The sequence below is a fragment of the Nematolebias whitei genome, chromosome 3 (genome assembly GCF_014905685.2).
Source record: "Nematolebias whitei isolate Nwh7 chromosome 3, NemWhi1, whole genome shotgun sequence".
NCBI lineage: Eukaryota > Metazoa > Chordata > Actinopteri > Cyprinodontiformes > Rivulidae > Nematolebias > Nematolebias whitei.
In genome coordinates, this window is record NC_056500.1 from 5,479,290 (window position 1) to 5,500,665 (window position 21,376).

The 21,376-nt window shown below is 40.1% G+C and overlaps 1 protein-coding gene across 1 annotated transcript in view; it reads right to left on the reverse strand.

Annotated features, from left to right (window-relative positions):
* Positions 1–21,376, reverse strand: part of gmds (GDP-mannose 4,6-dehydratase) — a 320,644-nt gene that overhangs the window by 78,080 nt on the left and 221,188 nt on the right. The gene's annotated exons all lie outside the window — the stretch shown is intronic.

Sequence of the window (21,376 nt, forward strand, 5' to 3'; positions counted from 1 at the left end):
GGAAGGAAGGAAGAAATGAAAGCAGAAATGAAGGACGGATATAAAGTTTTCTAAGTGTTCTAAGGATGGAAGGAAGGAAGGAAGGAAGGAAGGAAGGAAGGAAGGAAGAAATGAAAGCAGAAATGAAGGACGTATATAAAGTGTTCTAAGGGTGGAAGGAAGGAATGAAGAAAGTAAGGAAGGAAAGAAGGAAGGAAGGAAGGAACGAAGAAATGAAAGCAGAAATGAAGGAAGGAAGGAAGGAAGGAAGGAAGGAAGGAAGGAAGGAAGGAAGGAAGGAAGGAAGGAAGGAAGGAAGGAAGGAAGGATGGATATAAAGTGTTCAAAGTGTAGGAAGGAAGGAATATTCAATTATGTGCCTTGAAACCCATTTCTGTCTGAAGTTTTAGAAATGACCAGAATGTACTGAGTTTATTCAAACTATGATGGTGAAGGTAGTTTTATCAGTAGCGGGGTCCGGAAACAAACTACTGAAGGAGAAAAAACAAAGAAAGAAGTGCTGCAACAAAGTTCAGTTTAGGCCTCAATGGAATTGGTCAGTGAGGCCAATGAACACTGGATCGAATCTTTACCCTCACTAGGGTCCTCAAAGGGATATGGGAGTTTGCGCAACTCATCTAAATAAGATTTCCTAACAAGTTTTCTAAGATTCTGATGATAAATGCATCTCTTTTAATCATGCTGAAGCCTCTCATTCATTCAACCTTCATTTAGGCAGGTTAATCCCGTTGAGCCTCGGGGACTCATTTCGAGAGATCTGATTTCTTAACAAAGATTGATGACAACAGTGAATAACAACGACAACAATAGACAGTCATAAAAGAGGTGTATACAAATTTACACACACATATATTACAAATCAAAACAAAACTCTCAAGGTCATCATGTGAATGCAGTTGATTTGATGGTGCCAAACGAAAATATAAACAGATTACAAGTCAAGTTGCAGAAAAACATAAATGATGTATTTTTGCAGAGGTCAAATCAAGAAAACAGGTGCTTTAATGCTTTTAGACAAAACAATGATTTTTTATAGATTGGTTGCTGGTTATTTGCAAGTTCTCCAGTATGTGACCTATCATCTCTCACATTACCTTCCTTTAAGGTCCCCTGATGCTATCACCTCTAATAAAGCTGAGAAGCCATAAAAACAATCCTCAGAAATGTGGAGGTGAGAGACAAATAAAGCGCGATCATGCTCCATAAAGCACAGAAGCAGTAAAAGGCGCTCAGAGCAGGCATTTAACGTGAAGGAATTCTGGTATCACTGAAAGGCCTTTCAATAAATCACGGAGCACACGGGGGCTGACCCCCAACATAAGGGCACACACACATGCACATTACAACTGCATGTAGGTGGAAAAACGTCCCTCAACTGCATTTATCTATTTTAATGTGGCTGAAAGTCTTCCCACTTACGGGAGTCGGATCAAACGTTCTCCAGATCGCGACACTTTCCTCTGCCTCTCTCTGAGGGATGCATGCTGGGAGGCTGTGTGATGTGGTTTTGGAAGTCCAGTAGCGTCTGTTATTTGTACAGTAGTGGACATGAGTCTGCAAATGCAGACTTCAAAAGGAAATCAGATAAAACGCCAGAGAAAGCCGTGAGAGTCTGGAGCCCACTGTCTCTCCGTGTCCCCGCCACAGACCCAGATGTTCTCAGAGCCAGATGTTACGATCTTTGACCTTGCCGGGACCGTGGCAGGAAGAGCTCAACCCTGATCTTGGGCTTTTTATAGCCAGGATGAAATAATGCTGGTGCGGTGACGAGGAGATCAAGGCGGGCCGAAAAAGAAAAGCGACACGTCTGCAGGAACACGAAGGCCTGGCGTGTTTTCGGTGCCAACAGGTGTGTGTGCAGGTGAGGACACACTCACCACAACACAGATGCTCATCGTTCGCTGGCTGCTCGAACCTACAGCCACAAATCTGTCACTGGTCGATTTCTAACACACTCCGCCTGCATCGCCTGAACCTATCACTTCCTTTAAAGCACAAAAGGCCCTCAGTTTCAGCTGGAAGGAAGTGAGGATGGAGGGAGTGGGACGGATGAAACTGGAAACTTGTGTGCCAAAGTGTGAGACGGTGCCTTTCTTTAAATCCCTAATGATACTATAATCTTTACCTTTGCGATATCATAGCTGCTTTGAAGAAAAACGTTAATTTGATTTCAACATATTGTACACAAATAAACTGAAGGTCGAGCACTCCTTGAAGGAACGCACATCTTCTGCCACCTTCCGTGCAAGAGTTTTGGACTAAGATCCTCTGAAGTTGAGAAATTATGGAGTTGATCTTTACAGTAAACTATAACTAACTCTCCTTCATCCTTCCATGATCGGATATCAACAGAACACACACCTTTCCTCCTCACTTTAACCAAACTGAAAGCCTTTGCCAAGTTCTGCCAGCACACCTGGCTCTGCAAGCACCCTGTCCAAAACTCAGCATGAAGGCGTTGCAGGAACAAAAGGAACAAACTAAATTAAAACTTTATGTTTTGCAACTTTGCCTTTTCTCTCCGACTGCTTTATGCACATAAACAGCCAGAACCACAGTCCAGATGTTTCATCAGAAGACATCAAGTGATGCTGAGCTAAAAAAAAAACTTTTTTTTTTAAACAGTTGATCATATAGTGTTTTAAATCAATTTAAAAATAATTTTAATGACCTGCCTTTCAGAGAGTTTACTTCCTGAAAACAAAAACAGAAGAATATGTGAATGTGAGCAGTTTAATTGTGAATTCAGCCACGGGAGGAAAAAAGCTGAATCGGGAATATTAATGCACCATCTACAAATATTTAACATTTTTAGTATATTCGTTTTCCTAAAATAATGTATAAATGCAATCTATTCAATTAAAAGTATTTAAATTAGTTTCTAATTTTTTAAACCGAAACACTTATGTATAGTTATAGTAACAGACATTTTATTTTCCTACGTTTGCATTTTGTTTCGGTCTGTTCAGCTCATAATAAAACACAATAAAACTAAAACCAAAGACGAAATAGACATTTTAAATATTGATAACATCACTCATTCTTCCCAGTAAACATTTCTCTTTTTAAAATTGTTAATTTGAATCTTATCTCCTTAACATCTTTCAAATTTCTGTCAATAAATGATTGTTTTGTGATTTTTGCAGGTTTTTATCTGTCTTGAAAACGTCACGTTAGGCTCTCCGCCTCCGACAGTCACGCCTCATTTCCTGAACCGTGATTTTTCTCACAGATGAACAATCATGTATTCTCTTTGCTGACTGCTGCTTTTACTCCCTGGACTCTTTTATATCGTCCCACTGACTGTCTAAATTCAGGCTAATGGCCTAAAGCTGTGGGCAATTGTTACATTTTGAGCTGTGTTTTTGTTGGTAAAAGCTTGAGGCAGAGAGTAATGTATTTCCTTTAACTAGGATAATAATGCAACATTTTCTATGCTTCATTTTGTAAATTAATTATTAACATGCCTCTTATTTTATAGAGCTTTTGACTAGAGGAAAAGTTAATTTAAAAGGTCACTTTGAATGTTTATTACTTGGTTCTAAACACAAATTCAAAACTTAATTTTCTTTTTTATTTCTAATCTATAAAATACATTTGTATTTATATGTTTACTTATACAGACTTGGGCTTGTATCCACCTAATTGTTCTCATTTGCTGTCAGCGAATGCAAATCTGTATCATTTATATTTTGGTGCTTGTGATTTTCTTACAAATTATTTAACATTTGAAGTCAAAACTGTGTAAAGTTTTAAATGGCTGATTGGGATCTCGCTGATTTTGAGCATCAAAGTAAAATCAAAAGCCTGAATTTTTATGGCTAAACTTTAAAAAATGTATTTTTCTCAAACATATCTGTTGTTTTAGGAGGTTCTGGGAAACCCAGGAGAGTAAATGAAGATCTAAGGGTCGGATTTGTGTCCCTCTTTGGCGACACAAATGAGGGATTTCATGTTTTCATCGAGCCAATAAAGCATTGGTGTTGTAAGCTGCTGGACTGGGGAATCCAAGACAGTTATTAGCCACTCCCAGCCAGGTGTCAAAGGTCAGGTCCAGTGTGTCTCTTTCCAAATGTGTGTGTTTGTGTCTGTGTGCAGGAGAGTTGTGAGAGTCACAGCTCAGGTTTCCTTCCCTGACTCCCCATGCAGCTTGGCCTCCACACAATGTGTTAAGTGACCTCTAAGGGGTGGCCCTGTCACCCTGATGAGTACGTACACTACTCATACGAATGTGTACGCACACATGCACGCACGCACACACACACGGGGATATCCTGACATGCTTAAAATAAGTACAACCCCAGATTAGAAAAAAAATTAAGCGTATAAAACATAAATACAAACAGAATGCAGTGATGATCTTAAAAACCCCACATTTTATTCACAGTGGAACACTGTTAACATCAAATAATTTAAAATAATAAAACGTACAGTTTAAAACACGGTAGATTTTTAAATGCAGTTTTTGCAGACTGGTGAACCACTGCCCATCTTTGCTTCTAATTAACCCTTTCCGTTAGCTCATTAGCTTCGGCTAGTTGCTCGCAGGGGAAAGTGGCAGTAGAGCGGAGATTTAATTAGGTTTAGGTTTTTATGTCTTTGGTTTCTTCCATTAAAAGCTTGGATGCATTTGTCTTGATCATATTACAGAGATTAAATTAAAATCTAAGCAGATTGGGCAGTGCTGGGCTAAAAGCCATTGCTGTGTGGACAACCAAAACAAATATTGCCAGATGTAAATAAAAAAAGAAAATAATTGGTAAAAATGACATAATTGTTGTGGTTTTTATTGCAAGCCACTAAAGGAAAGCTCCAAACCTCAGTTTTTATTGTAAACACACAAACACAAAGTCTTCACTTTGAAAAAAGTCCTTTCTGCGGCCCTGTACACAGCGTATATTCACCACGTACAAGACCACAGGAAATCAGTAATGATTTATTTTGATATTAAAAAGCCACAACACGACATGGCAACGTGTCGCTTCTCGTCACTGTGCCTCTCCTCTGGCTCGGCTGCGTTGACTGCTCTCCATCAGTGCTCATTAAAATTCCTGGGGTAGCCGTGTGATAAATATTTACGCGGCTGAGGACACACTCCACACACACTCCAAACACGCTGGAGTGGCTGGATCTCGACTGCCGATAGTGTTAAGTGCCCCGGAGGCTCTGGTGGAGAGAGATCCGCAGCCTGTCGCGTGGTTGTGTACATGAGGAGTTTACCGTCGAGATAACTGGAGGAGGGCGAACAAGATTTATGAGCACCAGTTGAGGTGAAACGTGCGTTTCTGTGTCCAAGCATAATCCTCTAATGTGTGAAGTTAATGGAAATGAAAAGGTGCATTTGCACATCTGGGTCTGAGTACATTTGCAGGCACACGCACAGTGTGACCACAGTGGAGCTGGACTCCGCACTACTGTTCCACAGAGCTGTTCCCGGCTCCCCCCTTCTGCTCTGCATTCTATTATTCCTGCGGACGGGAAACAGATCATAATTCCTGGAGTCAGCAGAAAGCTGCAGACTGAGAGCTGCAGGGAGGGAGGGGAGCAGAGAGCGCAAAGGGAGGGGGGAAAGGAGAGCTGCAGGGGTGAGAGGGGGCTCAGGTGAATGTTCAGTTACACTGAGGTCAAGTTGAAACTCCTCAGTTAAGTAGTTTCCAGTGAAAAGTGAAATGTGTGTTTAGTCTGTGTGTGCATTTGTACAATAAAGTTTGGGCGAAGCAGAGCTTTGTGCAGAAAAGTCAGTGTGTGAGAGAGTTTGGCAACTCTACGAGGCTTTGACGTTTCATAATTCAGAGGACATCGAAGGAAAACATAACTTTCCTTTGATAAATAAGTTTTAAATATCACAATCAGACCAAAACAAGGAATCTGCACGAGTGGGAAAGGGAGGATCCAGTCTTATCTAAATTGTTGTGTAATCTCAGTAAAGCACCAAGGGGCCTATCCAGGATCCAACACCCAGTCTTACTGGTTTCATATGATTCTACAGACTTCTATACAGTGCAAAAGTCTTCATCCCGCCCTCATTGTATTTTCCTTCCAAGCACTTCATGTAGTCCCTAAAAGAGGTCTGATCCATGGGATGGTCTTTAGATTTTTCAGGATATGTACCTGCTTATTTGTTACAGATTTATGTTTGTTAACGGTGGCGTCTCTCTGAGCCGCAACTGCTGGGAGACTAGAAGACAAGTCAGAACTGCAGAAAAATACAGGACTTTACAAATGAAGTCCCACTAAACTCTTAGTGTTAGCGAATAAGTGAACAACAAGCAATGTGCAAGCACTTTGAGCGTCCAGTTTTTGGAAACAATATGTTTTGTGTGCACTGCTTGTAAAACTGCATTCTTGGCTGAGCACATTGTTTCGCTGCCCCCTCGTTTTTAATTTAATAATCTAATCTAGTGAAGGTCGGCATATTGGGATGAGTTTGCCAGTAATTATTTATCATCAGGATACACCAGCCACTAGGGAGCACAAGCCAGTGTATCTCTGGTTCTGGTCTCAAGCCCGGGTAAATGGTGAGGGGTGTGTCAGGAAGGACATCATACCGGATCGGTCAAGGCCCGGGTTAACAATGACCGCCACAAACACGGTGCCGGCAGAAATTGTGCCACTGTTAGTCGAAGACCACGAGGAGGGAAACGTGTCACGAAACAGAGGGAGAAGAGGAACATCAAGAATGTAGGAATAAGGATGGACACTCTAAATGTGGGGACAATGACAGGCAAAGGTAGAGAGCTGGCTGACATGATGCTGAGAAGGAAGGTAGATGTTTTATGTGTCCAAGAGACCAAGTTGAAGGGCAGCATTGGAGCAGGGTTCAAACTGTTTTACCATGGTGTGGATAGAAAGAGAAATGGAGTAGGGGTGGTCCTGAAGGAGGAGTTGGCAAAGAATGTAGTAGAGGTGAAAAGAGTGTCAGATAGGGTGATGTGCCTGAAGGTAGAAGTAGAAGGTCTGATGCTAAACATCGTCAGTGGTTATGCTCCACAGATTGGATGTGATGTGGAGGAGAAAGATAAATGTTGGAAGGATCTGGATGAAGTGACAGAGAGGGAGGAGAGAGTGGTGATCGGAGCAGACCTGAATAGACATGTTGGTGAAGGAAACAGAGGGGACGAGGAAGTGATGGGTAGGTTTGGTGTCAAGGAAAGAAACCAGGAAGGACAGATGGTGGTGTAAACATTTATTTCCAAAAGAGAGATGAATATAGTGACATAGCTGAATGCTCAGGCTCGTTTTCATCCTCTCTGTAACTCCATCACAGCCGGTTCTGATTATATGCTGGAGTTTTAATGCTTTGTTGCACAACTTTACAGACAAGATCCTAAAAAAATAAAATTTTTCTGTCATTTCAGTTGTTCCGCATTAATTTCAACAACTCAGTTGGTTAAACAATAAAGTCTAAACCCCAATTCTTGATTTGAACAAAGAAATAGTCGAGGCTGATTATATAAATGTTTCTGTTTAAAGTGAAAAATATCCTTTATTGCTCAGGTGAACCGTTTCAAAAGAACCAGGAAGTGGGTCTGTTTGTGTAATCATTTCAACTTTTCATTCTTGGGAGGTCACTGGATAATTTGGCAGTTTTAAACCTGCATGAACCAAACCAACATGTGTTTCTTTCTGCTCAGGACAATCATTTCCAAAATAATCTTGTTTTTATGATCAAGACTGATGTTTGAATCTGCAATCAAAGGACCAGTGGTACCAAATAGCATGCTATTAGGGAAAGAACCACACACAAACAAAGCTTAAATGCTTTAGAAACTAACAATCTTTCACATAACTTCACCCATCACCTTTCGTTTTATGCAAAAGGAAGTGACTAAGACTCCTTTTGGTGATGCACTATACAGTAACCACACACCTTTAAGAGGCTAAAAAGTGGGAAGTGTGCAAACAATGAGGAAAAAATAGTGTAAAAACACACACACCAAGTTATGATCTATGATAAATGTGATGGAAGTAAAGCCTCTCAGTGATATTTGTCCTCACAGTCTGCAGCTTTCAGCTCCCACGGTGATATTTATTAGTCTCTTGGTCCGTTTTCCATCTCTGCTGCGTTCTGAACATGATAACATACAGCCTCCTCCCTTCACTTTGACCCTCAGCATCTATCGCTCATCCTCTGCATCGAGTTAGGCACTAAAAGAGGAATGCTGGGACTTTTTAATCTCTCATATATGGACATCCTAACATACATGTTTGCATCGAGGAAACTAAACGTCTTAATTCACTCTTTCAAGCTGAGTTGTGTTCCACCGTCTACTTCTGTGCCGTTTGCTTTTAAACTGACTTGAAAACTGTTCACAGATTCATGAGGTATTTTGCTAACTGACAGACAAAGAGAACATGCACACCCACAAACATGAACAGTTACATGATTGCCCACCTTCAAGCCATGTTCAAGGTACATGTTTAAGGTTAGTGACAAAAACAAGGATGACCATGTTTCATAAGAAACCCTTAATTACACAAAACAAAACACACATACTAGTGATAAAGAACATACTCTTTTTTTTTTTTTGTATTATCGGAATTAATGTTTTTTCTGCACTTGCTCTTGCTCAAGGCGGACACATTTTCCTCTCCCTTCCCTGTTCTCCTCTTCCTCCTGCTTTTGCTCTCTGTCCTTGTCTCAGAGCTCCTGGTACACATCTTCCGATCGAAATATACTATTATGGATCTGGTGAGCTGGACTTTCAACGCAATCAACAAAATCATTTTAACAAAATGACAGGGTCCTGGAGAGCCCTCATGTACCGCAGAGACTCACGTTGCAGGATACGTCATGGACCCATGCTGACTAAGGCTGCAACAACGAATTGATAAAATGGATAAAAATTGTTTATTAAAAGTGTTGGCAACGAATTTCATTATTGATTCGTTGTGTCGCACGATTAAGCGTCTTTCACGGCGCTGCGGAGCCGTTTTGTTCACCTGCAGTGTATTGTCATTGCTGGCTGACTGAATAAAGTTTGAAAAAAAAAAAAAACCTCTGCAGTGTGAGTTGAACAGAGCGAGGGGGAAGGCGGAAGCAGAGCAGTAGCTGTTTTCGAAGGACATTAAATACATTTTACAAATGACCGACGCAGCAAAAACTGTTCGACCCAAGTCCTCCAAGGTGTGGGAGAACTTGACGCTTCACAAAGATAAAAAACGGTGCAACATGCAGCTTTGAAAAGTGACGACATGACATGGGAGAACCACGGAGATGAAACGTAAACATGTCGGAGTCACGAGGAGAATGAAGGAGCTGAGCGGCAGATACAACTCGTCGTGTGTTGGCAGGTGAGTCCACGTTTGTTCTGTTTCCAAGTGAGAAAACGTAACGTCAGTCTCTCTGGTCGCTGAATCTGCTGCTTGTTTGTTTGCTGATTAATGACAGTGAGTGAGACCGTGTGTTATTTTTTTATTTAATTTAATTGGTATAAGCAGTGTGTGATTTATAAATAAATCTAACACAAACATGGTAATAATTTAATGATTAAGCTTCATTTTTTAATTTGCTGGCAAAGTCTGTAGACACTGCAAGTATGGCAGGATGAATTGCATTTAAACAAGAATTAAAGTAATTTATTACATTTACTCAAATGTGCATAATTAAGTATTTTAGAGGTCTGTGTGTTTAATTGCTGTTTTAACTACTTTTGCCTTAACCTAACACTGTAAAAAAGGCATTTCTTGAGTTGCTGTAAATTATGATATAATACACATATACTCTTTCTCATTCCAGAAAACAACAGCAAACAATGACAACTTTCATGATGAAACAGACATCATGGACACCACAACAAGCAGCTGTCTTGACTGAAAGCATCGTTAACATGATCGTCATCGACATGAGGCCTCTGTCGATGGCTGAAGACGAAGGCTTCACTACAATGATCCACATCTTTAATCCAGGTTACAATAATCCACACTGTTAACTCAGGTTACGCTCTTCTCTCAAGGACATGTTTTACAAAGTAGCTACATATTGTACAGGTATAAAGCATACATTTGTATATATTTTTGTGTACATTTATTTTTTTATTGAAGCTATTTGACTAACTTTTATTTTTTAATATTCAATATTTTTACTGACAGAATAGTTTTTTGTGCAATTTGCTATGTCAGTCAAATTTTGGAATAAAGACATGGTAATTAAAACATTTGTTTTTTTTGCAGATTCATCGATTAAGCGAGAAAAAAAATTCAGCCAATTAATCGATTATTGAAATAACCGTTAGTTGCAGCCCTAGAGCTGATGCGTCTTTCAGTTTTGTCTCAGGAAGACGCTGAAGACGTTTATATAATTGGATTCATGATAGCAGGGTTTCTGCTTTTTGGCATCGGCGGGTTCCTGTCGGCTTTTGAGGAAGACATTGGCAGCAGTTTCAGCCATGGCAAAACTTCTGAGTCTGTGTGAAGGTTTGGTTTGTGCTACAAGTACTCAAAATCAGCTGATTTATGAGCTAAACTGTAAGATGGAAGCAATTTGTGGGAATCGCAGTCCAACTACGGCTTCTAGGACTCGCCAGCATGTTGGAGACGACCTTGAATGAGGCTCTTAGCAGGGATCAGTGGAATGCGCATAAATCTGGCCATTTTAGATCTGGAAAGTACCAGCAGGACTCAAGGCTGACAAGAACAAAAACAGTGTGCCTGAAACAACGCAACAATTGTGACTTATCTGAATCTGACTTCCCTGTTTGGCCTGTTATCAAATTTCTCCTGGGACATGGGTAAACTAAGGAAAAAGCCCCGTCTCCCTTTTTCTTTTTCTATTTAAAAAAACATTCAGATAAAGGATAAGAGGCTGCGCTCCTGTAGCAGCAGCAACCTGCACTCCGCCCACCTTTCGGACAACTGTACGAATACAATCTCACTCTATCTTGGTACAATGATAATAAAGCTTATTCTGATTCTGAAAATTCAACTTTTCAAAATTTCAAGTTCAACTATAGTTGATGGTCGTGTGTACGAGAGACAACGTTACAACGTTGGTTATTTTCCTGTGACTTGTATCCTAAAATAATGAAAATACAAACTAGTAGAAGTGAGTAAACATTGAGTTTACAAAAAGAAAAGAATAGATTAAAAACTCCAAAATGGTAAAAGGTAAGAGCAAATGAGGATTTTATGTTATATAGATAATATAAACAAGAAAACTGAAGACAATAGTGAAGAGAAGTGCAAAAAAAAAAGGCAAATAAATAAATAAATTACAAAAATGGGCAGCATAAGTGGAACAGTTTGTAGAGCTGCTGCTTCTAAGCGAGGTCGAAATTTTGGTAACCTGTAAATATAAATACATGTTGAATTGTGCTCTCTAACCAAAATATGTCGGGATATTTAATATATGTCTGATTTAAAGCACAAGTGCACATTTTTATTCCCTCTATGACAGAATAGTAAAAAAATAAACTGTTTTTTATACAAAATATTTTTTATTTATCAACACATTTCTAATTTTTCATTCATTCAACCTTTATTTAGACAGGTAAATCCCATTGAGCCTCGAGGACTCATTTACAAAAGCGACCTGAATTAAGCATGGAAGTAGTGTTATGAAGTGTGACTGAGCAGGAAGTACAAAAATACAGGAAGAATAGATGGAGAGATGAAAGGTAAACAGGAGGAAGATGGAGACGCTCCTTTGGCTCTGGGTCAATGTATTTTAATCTCTGCCCTTCTGTGTCTAATCACATCTGAGGACGAGCGAAGGAGAAGAAAGGACCACTGGTGGAGTTGGAGGCTGCAGGATGACATCAGAGGCAGACGGGGGAACGGCCCTCTGTAGGCCACATCTCCACCAGAGTGGAGTTTCCTCTGCGAGCAACATTCCTGGTCTTATCAGCTCCAATAATCTGCCGTTCTCATCGTGCCCAAACAGGGAGAGCCCGACCTGAGAGAGGCTGAACGAAAAGCCTCTCCTTCACTTTAGGCCTACTCTCTCCGTCTGTTGGCTGGTGATGGACTGATAAGGTGAGAAGGAAAACAGAAATGTGTCTGCCTCTCTGAGGAAGTCTGATCTGCACACTGAGCATGCTCCGAAATCCAAGGAGGAATGTAAATTATGGCGAGAAAGTGTGGAAGAAAACTAAAATATTGGTTAAACATATTTGTTTTTTCCACTCGTTTGGTCTTAAGGGTGTTTAAAAACCTTTGCACAACTCACTTCTTGTCTTTTTTTTTTCTTCTATTTTTCATTTCAAGTTTCTGATCTGGATCAGGCAGATGATTTATTACAGGGCTATTCAACAAAACTGCTCAGGGGGCCACAGTTTCTGAAAACCAACAGATCGGGGGCCGGACATCCAGCGATCAAAATCATTATGTAAATAAACCAAAGTTTACAATGATCTGTTACCTTTTAAGTTTGTTTATTTTATTGCATTGAATCATAAATGCAATAAACAGAACCCAAAACCCAAATGTAGAACCCACAAAATAAATATATATACATGTATATTTTTTAAATGAAGTGGGCCGTATTGAAGTCACTTTCCGGCCCGTGGGCCGCCAGTTGAGTAGCCCTGATTTATTGTATCATTTATAACCGATGTCCTTCCATATATTCATGTATTTACCACCACTGAAGTTAAGACTCTATAGAATCTATATAATCTAGCATTACAGTTAAGAAAATGTGCTTTATTCTTGCAGAAAACTGTTTAAATATTTGAAACAAGTCCAAAAATTTTAAATAAATAAACAAACAATGCAAATACAACATTACTCTCGTGGATTTATTAGATATTAAGATTTTTTAACAATTTAAGACCTCACCAAACCATTAATCAAACTCCTTTCCTAAGAAAAAGTATTTAATGATAATACTAAAAAGAAATAAATGCTTTAAAAACATTTGGTGTATAAATGCAATGGACAACAAAACAAATTAGATTTTTATTTTCCAAGTCTGGCAGGATTTTATTCATAACTTTTTGTATTTCAGCGTTTTGGCAAATTATGACATTCCTTCCTGAATAAATATATTTTTTCTAACAGAGGAAAAAAAATATATATATTCTATAGCCCAAATTTTATTCTCTTTCTGTAACAGCAACTTGCTTTCTGTGGATATAGTTACTGTACATATTTTAAATGGAGCGTTGATTTTTACATTTTAGTAATTTTGCATTCCTCATTTCCATCTATTTCATGGTTTAAAACCATGACAAACAAAACAATTAAAACTATTTAAGCAGAGTAAATTTCAGACTTTGAAACATCCCTTTAACTGCAGCTGTGACGCAGCAGATTTCAAACACCATCAGTCCAAAGAGAAGCGGCTGATCGACACCATGAGAGGAACAAACAACCTCCTCAGGCTGCTGGAGGACTCGAGCGGCTTCGGATGTTATCAACCCATTAAATGGCCGTTATTAGTTGTTATCATCCCCATATGTAGCAGTCAAACTGTCCCACCTACCTCCTAGTAGGTTGAAAGGTACGATATTATTATCGCTGATAATAGGCAGCGTCGCACGGGGGTAAACCAGGAAGTGTCTTTTTTGTTTTTTCCAGCTTATGTAAGCCTTTTAAACGTAAGCTTAGACGTGACCCAGAGGACCAACCCTAAACTTAATCCCCTTACCCTTGTGCCTAAACCTAACCAAGACCCTAAACCTAACCGTCAGATCCTTTACTCTAAACCTAACCACGTGAAGCTATTATGAGCGCTAACAAAGCTAAAAACAGAGCCTATTATCACCGCTAACAACGTACCTTTAAACCCACTAGGAGGTACAGGAGGGGCAGTCTGACCGCTACATATGGGGATGATAACAACTAATAACGACCATTAAATGGCTGATAACATCCGAAGGTGGGAGGACTCTGCAACAGTCACTGGTGACCAGGATGGGAACATGCAAGAGCCCGAAAAGTTTATTTATTTCTGGGGCAACTTTATCAATACTCAGAATTATATAAAATATTAAAGAGAAATCAATGTGTACAAAGACATCTGGTAAGGACAAAAAAAAAAAATAATAATTTTCATGGATTAAATTTTTTTTTTTTTTTTAATAATTTGTCTCTAATGTTTAAGGTTTAACAGTTTTGCATAAATGCTGTATGGACACATAATAAAACCTGAACATGTAACTCATGTAAATGTGTTAAGATTTTTAAGTAATTTTTTGTTTAGGTGTTGGGGGGGTGGGGGGCGACACGGTGGAGCAGTTGGTAGAGCTGCACCTCTCAGCGAGAAGGTCACTGGTTAAAAATCCCGACCGGGGGCCTTTATGGGTGGCGTTTGCATGTGCTCTCCATGCATGCGTGGATTTTCTCTGGGTGCAGTAGTGCCTCGCTACTTCGCGGTTCATTTTTTGCGGACTCGCCCTATCACGGTTTTTCAAAATAAGATTAGACACGACACACTGACACTGGCTGACTGATGGATGAGCCGCACGATCGGCATGGAAATTTTATTTAAAATAAATTATTTTAAACTATTTAGCACCTGCTGCACCTGTGTGCAGCCCAGAACTGCAGGATAAACTTCCTCCTGCAGCTGATCAGCTGATCTTGGTGCAGAGCGGAGAACTGGGCGTGGCCGAGAGCGCTTCCAGGTGGCTGAGAGCAGCTGAGGCAGAGAGAGCTGAGATCATGATATTCTGTGCTCTTTTAGAGCGTTTAGAGTTTAGAAACATTTTTTTAGAATATTGCAAGAGTGTGGGACGGGTTTAAAACACCTTTATATATACTGTATATATATACTAAAACTACTATACTACTTGTACTACTATCCCTACTTTGCGGTTTTTCATTTAACGCGGGGCTTCAGTGTACAGATCCCCCGTGATAAACGAGGGACTACTGTACTCCAGTTTCCTCCCACAGACTAAAAACATGCATGTTAGGCTGATTGGTGACTCTAAACTGTCCCTATAGGGGTGAGACTGTGAACGGTTGTTTGTCTCATTTGTTTCTATGTGATCCTGTGATGAACTTACAACGTGTCCAGGGCGTCTCCCACCTCTCACACAGTGGTTGCTGAATATGGGCGCCAGTGACTCCCATGACCCGAAAAGGAAGAAGCGGGTAAAGGTAATGGATGGATGTTCGGGTGTTACTTTAAATTGGTTAAACGCACTTGTATGTTTGATGCAGCTTGTAATCAACTCAGGCTTTAATAATATTTGTTGGTCTTTTGTTCTGTTGCAAAAAAACAAACCATTAAAGACAAAAAAGGTGCGTCTGCTTTCCATTTTGTTTTTGAGCGTAGGCACTGTGGTTTATTTTACATCAGATTGTCTTACTGTTCGAAAAAGTTCTAGTTTGACAGTTGGGGGACACTTTAATCTTAACATTTAGGATTTTTTATTACGTTTTCAAGCTAAGTGCTAAATATTTTCATTCTGCACAAAACGGTCAAATTAAAGTGGAACATTTCAAATCTTTCAACATTTGTAAGTTTGAAAAAGTTGATATATGATTACAAAGTATTGGTAAATGCCTCATGATTAGACACAGGGCTGGTATCAACAAATTACTCCAATGTAAGATGGTATTGGTGTTCTTTGCATCTAGGATTTAGATTATGATTATTTTTATATTGTATTATTTAAGCTTGACTAAGTCACCTCTTTAAGGTGTCTTGGTCTGCAATGGTAAAAAAAAACAAATAAATAAATAAAAAGTTTTATTAATGAACAAACCGTTCATAGTTGGGAACATGCGCTGTATTTTAAAGTGTATTTGATGAATTAAAAATAAATGGTTAAAACTTTAAATAAATGTAAATGAATTCCTCAAACATCTGGAAATTAAAAAAAGGGACTTCAAGCTCCTGTGAACATGGTCGGGTTTCATTTTTTGGGTGATTTTGGTGTTTAAAACAAAAGTCTGACTCCAGAGCCAATCGAAGGAACAAGAGAGGAGGTGGGAGGGAGTTCAGAATGACGGACGAGGAGGAGAAATAAATTGAGCAAGAGTGAGAAGGAAGGAGAGGAAGGGAGGGACAAAAGAGGAGGCAAAGAAAGGAAAAGTAATGCAAGAGAGCTGAGCTGCCTTAGGGTTACAGGAATGTGGAGGTTTGTGAGTTCAGGAGAGTTCAAAAGTGTGTGTGTGTGTGTGCGTGTGCATGAGAGAGACATATGAGTGTGTGAACATTGGGGCGACTGAGGAGAGCAGCCATAGAATTAATTACCCAATCAAGATAACAAGCCAAGGAAAGACATTAGGGAGGTCACACCAAAATTAACCTCTTAGTCTAAATCACACTCACTCACACACGCACGCACGCACGCACGCACGCACACACACGTGTACTACGGAAAAGGTCTAAACGTAGAGGCTCGTCGCAGAACACTTTGAATGAAAAAAGCAGACAGCGGTGCTCTTATTTTGAAGCATTTCCTGTATTCTGTTACTTTTCAGGAGGAGTGTGTGTGTGTGTGTGTGTGTGCTCATGGGGGTAAAGAGACTCTACCTGTGCTGTAGCAGAGACTCTGGCAGAGTCAGGTTGTTTACAGTGGGATATTGAGTGAGTCGCGGGGCCGGAGCGGAGTGGAGTCGGATGTGGTTCACACATTCCACCAGAGACTCAGATTACACTGCAGGAAACACCGAGCCTGCAACACACACACACTGCCGAGCCTGCAACACACACACACTGCCGAGCCTGCAACACACACACTGCCTGACTCTGATTTATAAACACACCGCTCGATGGGACGCACAAACTCTCTGAGACGCAGAGCAAAGAGCTCAGACACCCGCTCTGCACCCAAGCTGAAACTCCTTCACCTCCTCTTGTTTAGCCTTTTTCTTTCCATTCTTCTCTAAGTGGTGAACAACTGTCTTTTAAAACTGAAACAATTAAAAAGTTTAAATATCAAAGTTTATTATTTATTGCCTTATTTTGTCCAAGCTCTTACTTTATCTACAACCGTCAGCACATGACGGTCTATTTTTTTGATGTCTTTGAAGAGTGTCTTGAAAATTCATCATACTGCACTCTACGTTTCCTGAGTCTGCTAACTTTGACATACAGGTAGGGTCAAAGGTCAATTAGTCGATATATTCATAATTTTAAAGTGGTCTTAAGAAACATTTCTATACAAGATCTTTCAACATTTCTCTTTGGAAATCGGTTGTTTTTCCTCTAATTTCTGTCCAATATCTGACTAAAGTCAATGTTTTTGTGTTTGTTTATTAGGCAACTTAATTCCACGAGCAATTCAGAATTAAAAAAATACTCAACTCAAAAATATAAGTTTCTCTTTTTGTAACACGGAAAAAAACCCAAAACACTAAATTTGATGCCATTTTCTGCAAACAGCGTATAGAAAAACGATTGGATCCAATTTATTTAGTTGAATTCATGAAAAACACAAAAAATGGGAGTTTGTGACGAGTAAATATTTTATTTGCAGTAGCGAGAGTTTTGGAAAATTATGGAAAATTAAGGAACAAATTCCTGTTAAGTGCAATTATGAGTACAGAGGGTGTGGAATATGGGGAGTGGTGGCGCAGAGGTTAGAGAAGGTGGGCCTGTGTTCAACTTCCGGAACCAACAACATCCAAATGTGGGTGGGATAGGTGAAGCACCCACACCTGTCTCCACCCTTATTTGCCCCACTCTGGGCCCTTGAGCAAGGCTCTTTATGCCCATATCTGCTCCCCCGGGCACCCTAGATGGCATCTCTCTGCTCCACACAGAAGGCTGTGGTAGCTCGGTGGTCTGTGGTTGCGTCAGGAAGGACATCCGGCGTAAAAATAACCGCCAAGTCTTTGTGCGACTTAGTTGGCTGTGGTGATCCCTGATGAAGGGAGAAGCTGAAAGAAAGAAATATGGGTGTGGAATATGTCCTGCAGTGTCTCTTTATTTGGTCCACACTGATTAGATGATCCAAAACCAACAACAAACCTTGGTGGACAGTTTGGTTACCACAATTCATTCACCCTTTATTTAGACAGGTAAATCCCATTGAGCCTCGAGGACTCGTTTACAAGAGAGACCTGATTTCTTAAGAGTGATGACAACGATGGACAGTTATAAAAAAAGCATACAGATTTTTTATTTTTTTTTACAAGTCAGATGGCAAAAAAAGTAACAAAACCAGCTAGATTATAAGGCGAATAATAATATAATAATAATTATTATTATAAGGCGAACAATACATGCAACAAGTAAAGCAACACAAACTGGGTTTTGCTTAAAACAAAACAAAAATGTGAAAACAACTGCTTTAATCTAAAGTAGTTGAAGATGTACATGTACAGCTGCTGGCTAAACTCCATTATAACTGACTGCCTTCTGTTGCAAGTAAGATATTGTCTACTCATAAGTGGGGCTGGACAATAATTCGATATCGATATATATCACAATATAATTTTATTCAATAACGGTGATATGAGTTTTGAGCACATTTTTGATATTTCGATATGATTACAGCGTTTCACTGACACGTTTCTTGTTCTGCTCGGGTTCAAGCGGCCGCTTCGGTTTCAACCCGAACGGAAAAAGCCGCGACACAACTACGTAAGTGCGTGGTGACGTACGGCTTCAACGCGCGGTAAGTTTAGCGCTTCAAAATGAGCGCCCATGACCGTCAGAACGTGACTGAACAAGCGGAGAGAAATCAGACGATATAATTGATAAGAGAGGACTAATTCGGCGTTGTGCAAGTGGTTCGGCTGTCTAAGTGTGCTACAAAATGTGCCAGAGAGTCGTTCCATCTAGCGGTGGGAACACATTTAACTTGTTCCACTCGATAAAATATGATGAGAGTCAGAAGATGAAGCACAATAAAAGTCTGAGCCAACGTGTCCCTGAAACAACACGCCCAAGAGAAACGCATGCAGCAAACGTTTAGGTTATGTTGTTGTTTAAAGTTAAATCTATTAAAATCGACAAAGTTGAGAGTTTTATGTTTATTTGACGGCGATTTCAAATTTCTTTGAAGGCTAAATATAAATAAAGCTTGAACATTAATTTATTTTGTAGTTTGTACAGTTTTTCTGAGGCTTTTATATCGTTTATATCGATATCGGAATTATATCGTAATCGACCAAAATTAAGAAATGTATTGTGATAAAAGTTATGGCCGTACAGTCCAGCCCTACTCATAAGCACTCCACCAATCTTAGTGTTTCTATTATCTTAACAGCAGCCCAGAGCTTAAACCAGAATTTAGTGAGTGGGCAGCAGCACGGCTCAAGTCCGTCCAAACACACTGACGTCTACAAACCAGTCCAGATTCTTGCCTCCTGTCCTGAAATGTCCCTTGGGGATCTTTACAGTCCAGCGGCCATGTTTCCTGGAGCCACTCAGCAAAGAACTCTGGGTAATCAAGTCCAGGTGGGACGAGGGGGCAGAGACACAAGCTGACATAACCCACCTTTCTCTCCCTCGCCCTGTCAACAATTCTCGTTTCCCCCTCTGCGTTTCCTCCTCATCTGGCAGGTTTCTCTCGTCAGGCCAGAGAACGGCCTGCTGATAGCGCAGGAATCCTAGCCCAGGATCTTCATCGGTCCCTCGCTATCTCTGGAGTTGACCGCAGACAACAAATTACTGTAAGGTGCTGAGGACACAACTATCCATCAAGCCACCTGGCTTCACAGCACAAATAACCCCACAATGAGCAAAGATGGTTGACGGAGACGCCGGTACTCCCAGACTGATGGAAATCTGCCCACAGCCTGAAGGAAAAACTGAAACACTGTCTCGTCTTGGCTAGACAAGCCTTCCTACCTTAATAATACCCTTCTTCTCTGTTTGCCACCATCTTTTATCAATGCGCTTTTTTATGTTTGTGCACCGTTAAATCCGAAGTGGCTCCACACATCTCTGCTTCTCTCTGGGAGAAGTAACGGGTCAGTCTTTGGGCTGGACTACCGAGGGGCCCAGGGTGGTTCCGCTCTGACGGTAGGAGGAAACTCCTTCAGGAAATACCAAACTGCCAGACACACACTCTCTCTCACACACACACAAACCATAATCTCTCTTTCTTTTCTAGTACTAGCAGACCTCAGGTTACCGCACAAACTGCTCGGGTTAAAAGCCGTGCACTCTGCTTCAGCAGCGTCACACTGGAACAAAAAGAGGTGCACGGTTCTGCTTTGTGTGGTCCAACATCCTCAGGTGTGTCAGCTCGCATGCTGAACTTGTGGCGTTACACAACCCAGAGTTTGGCTGAGGGCCAGGTTTTTTTTTTTACTGCATCGATTACAGCTAACTTTAACGAGTCAGCTCAATTAAACAATAAATCACTGCCGAGCCAACTGTCTGCCCCAGAGAGCTCAACCTTTCCACTCAGACTCGCAAAAGTTCACCGACTTGTTTCCATCTAGAAACTGTACGAAACATGCAAGAAATCAGACACCTTCATGAGAAAATTAATATGCTGCTGTCTGCGATTATTAAAAACGTTAGCTTGGAGTTGAGCCAGGTCCATTTATTGAGTTAAAAAGGCTCTTTGATACCATCAGAAAGTTTTTTTTACTGCTGGTAAGATTGCAACATAAACAGATACCCAAACTTTCATCTTCAAACGTCTTAGATTTCAATAAAAACCTGATTGTTTTTGCAGAGCTGGGAAACACAAGGAGATTTGCCTCCAACAAATATATCATGCTCTCCTTCCCTGACAATATTTAAATTCTTACAATATTTAAATTCTTGTACGTTAGCAATGACGCAGCCTGTTTTGCATGCTGTAGATCATCGATATCAGCGATGATATCAGTGATGCTCCTCGTCACAATTCCCACAAGCTCCCGCTAATTTTCATATTTTCTTGAAATCTTATTGTGCTGAAAAAATAAAGGTCAGGGCTAAAAATAAACTCTTTATAGAGGAGCAATCATGTTGAATCCATGCAAGAAGTACGAACAAATCCATACAAATTTCCATCACGATCGCTTGTTGAACTGAAAACTGTCATGAAAGCAACCAAAGTCAAATAAATGTTCTGTTTGTTGGTAAATCAAGCTTATTTTGATGGGTAGCGTTATCTGAGAAAAATGTTTTTATGTTGAAAGACTGTACACAAGTCCGTCTTCATGGGTTACCAACATACTTTCACTTTTTGGGAGCTAAAATTGTTCCCAAGTCGATGAACCGCAGCCCTGGTCATCAGGGCCCACTGTCCTGCACGGTTAGGTCCTTAATTAAATTTGGCTTCTGCAGAAAGAGATGGCACTCTGAAGATGCATTTCAATCATCAGGTTTATTTAAGTGGGACTGAAGAGCAGAGGTGAGAATCACTGTTCTAAGGGTTCTCAAAGAATATGTCACAAAAACTCTTAAATATATAAAGAATCAATCAACCTTTATTTATACAGGTAAATCCCATAAGAATATAATCTTAACAACAAAAAAGGTTGAATCATGTCATCTGGACTTCGTTTTTTTGTTAAAAAGAAACGTTTC